Source organism: Haliotis rubra, unplaced genomic scaffold, assembly GCF_003918875.1.
Source record: "Haliotis rubra isolate DU_JTF1 unplaced genomic scaffold, ASM391887v1 Scf11, whole genome shotgun sequence".
NCBI lineage: Eukaryota > Metazoa > Mollusca > Gastropoda > Lepetellida > Haliotidae > Haliotis > Haliotis rubra.
In genome coordinates, this window is record NW_025765003.1 from 2013143 (window position 1) to 2015978 (window position 2836).

Consider the following 2836-nt stretch of genomic DNA (forward strand, 5'->3'; position numbering starts at 1 on the left):
AGATTTGACCATTGAGAGCCAAAACTACAATCAGAAGAGAACAGAAAAGAAATATCAAATTTTCCCAAACACTATCATTGCTAGATCGTTAAAACCTATGTACAAAAATCTAACAAGCAACTATTTAAAAGACTGCTGATCAAAAGCATTACCAGTATACTGTCTGCTGCTGCACACATCAGAAGTATTTATCGTTCTCTTTAAGCATTAATGGTTTCAAAATAATTTGGCAGACCCAAATTTGTGCTGGCTAAAATATAGAGAGACTGAGATATACAAACATATTTCTACTTCAACCTACATTAGGTAAATAACTATGTAAATACCCGTAAACCATAAGATATACATGTGTCGCCTATGGACGGACTAGTTCAACTTATAATCTGGCAATACACATCAAACATGGACACAAATGTTTCACTATTTAGAATAGAATGCACTATAACAAAATTCCCAAATAACTATCTACTCATGAATAGTTTTTATAACAATGAATTTTAAAATAAACTAAAAATTTAAACAAATTTTTCAGTCAATGAAAGTTCTGTACTGAGGCTAGATTTTCTCAAGCACAACATTAAACACAACAAATGTGAACAATGTATCTTCAATACTCCAAACTGTTTGTTGTCTGGGGAATATCTGGATCTATGTTCATTATTTTTAAAACAACAGGGGTTCAGCAAGGTGTGAGAGCCTTTCTGGAAAAACTGGAACTTGAAAATATCAATATCAAAGTTATCGATTCATTTCAAAATTGTGATGTAATTATCAGACATGTTTGGAAGACTGTCTCCTATACCTCTTCTGTTTCTTGTAACTTGTCCATGTGACAAAGTTTACGTCAAGTTGCAGTCTAACTAAAAGCAAGTCTTTGACCCAAAATTAGTTTTTCACCATCTGTTCAGTCTTGGCCTATATTCGGGTTAAATACCACCATGGTTCAAGGACACATTTAAGTATTAGAAAATTATATCCTCAAAAGTTCTACAATGAGCCAAGGATACAGTTTTTCATCAAAGCTCTACAGTTGGTGTTGTTCTAAAGACATATTTATACAAAAGAAGAAATTCTAGTTCACCACCATTTGTGTAACAGATTACATAAATAACCATTTAAAAAATACTTCCATTTACGTACATGTATTTGGCTGTTAGTGGGTTAAAACATCTCTTTCCATGCATGGTCCTAAACCGTTAAAGAGGAAGCAGATGACAGTTAAAACTGTCACATCATTGTTGTTTAATGCCACTCACAGTGATACTCCAGCAGATTGTATATAGTCAAAACTGAACAGATAATCCAGTGATTGACATCATGAGCACCGATCTAAATTGGATATGATACAATACATCAACAAAGTCAGCAATCCTGACCACCCAGTCTTATAAATCACTTCCTACAACAAGCATGGGTTCCTGAAGACCAGTTCTAACCCGGATCTTCATCTGGTCCCTGTTTCACAAAGCAATCGTAGCACTAAGGTGATCGTAATTCCCAATCATTAACATAGACTTACGACAGTCGTAGCACTATGATCGCTATGTGAAACGGACCCCTGGTCTTTATACTGTGTACACAGTTTGCAAACTGAAACATGCACCAACAATACCTAACAGCAATAACAAATAAATAATGTCAGTCAGCAATATACAAACATGGTGGCTGCGTAGTATTAATTATCTTAACAAGTAAGCACTATACTGAGGACTAGTTTAAAGATAGCATCACACTATTAATATTTCTCCTGTCTGTTTTACCGCTTCCCAAGGAGGACCTTGAATAAAGTGGGCAGCAAAACCTGTTACGCTACAAGCTCCCTGGTTGTATACTCCCAAGGGAGCTGAGAATATAAAGGTCAAGTTCCAACTGATCCACTGACCATGGTGATAATAACATAAAGTGTCTTTAACAGCAACTTGGCGTCATATAAATAGATTTTCATATTGAAGTACTGATATTTATATCCTATCAACAGTAAAAGATGTAACTTCTGTTTCGTCACATGATACATGGCAATTCTCTCTGCAGATTTATGTCTCTAGGCATGCTTAAAAGATCATGTGTTAAATCCCAGTTTGCTTCGATTATGTTTCCGAGCTTTATCTATACCAGCCCATGCACGTGGATTTCATGAAAGGGGTAAATCTCTAAATGCCATCATCACTAAGGAATTTCCTCACATAACAATATCCAGTGATACAACTAAACTACATAAATAGTGTTTAAATAAATTGTATAACTAACTTTCATGTACTGGAGAAATAACTTTGTTGACTAGCATCAAGGAAAAAGGAGTATCGGTAAATCTTGACTTGTAAAATTTCTGACACGGACACCCTGACTTTCATGCTTAATTTTCAACACAGCACATGTTATCATCCCCTCATTGAAAAATCCTGTCATATGACTGGCCAGTTGTAAGAACCGAAAGTCAAGCGGCTCAGGATGCCCTTCTGTTGGATTGACATAGTGAACTTGTCACATTACAATCAACCCTGTTTGCAGTTCAAGTTGTCACACAGGCGGTCTCAATATAAATCTTATCTTCTCACTGAAAACATCTGTAATTAGGGTAAGTGTGAGATGGAAACCTAGATCAGCAGATCTTGACATGACAAGGAGATGTCACTGTACATGATAATTTGCTGACCCTAAGATGAGTTAAGTTTTACGCCGCACTCGGCAATATTCCAGCTATATGGCGGCGGTCTGTAAATAATCGAGTCTGGACCAGACAATCCAGGGATCAACAGCATGAACATCGATCTACACAATTGGGATACGATGACATGTGTCAACCAAGTCAGCGAGCCTGACCACCCGATCCCGTTAG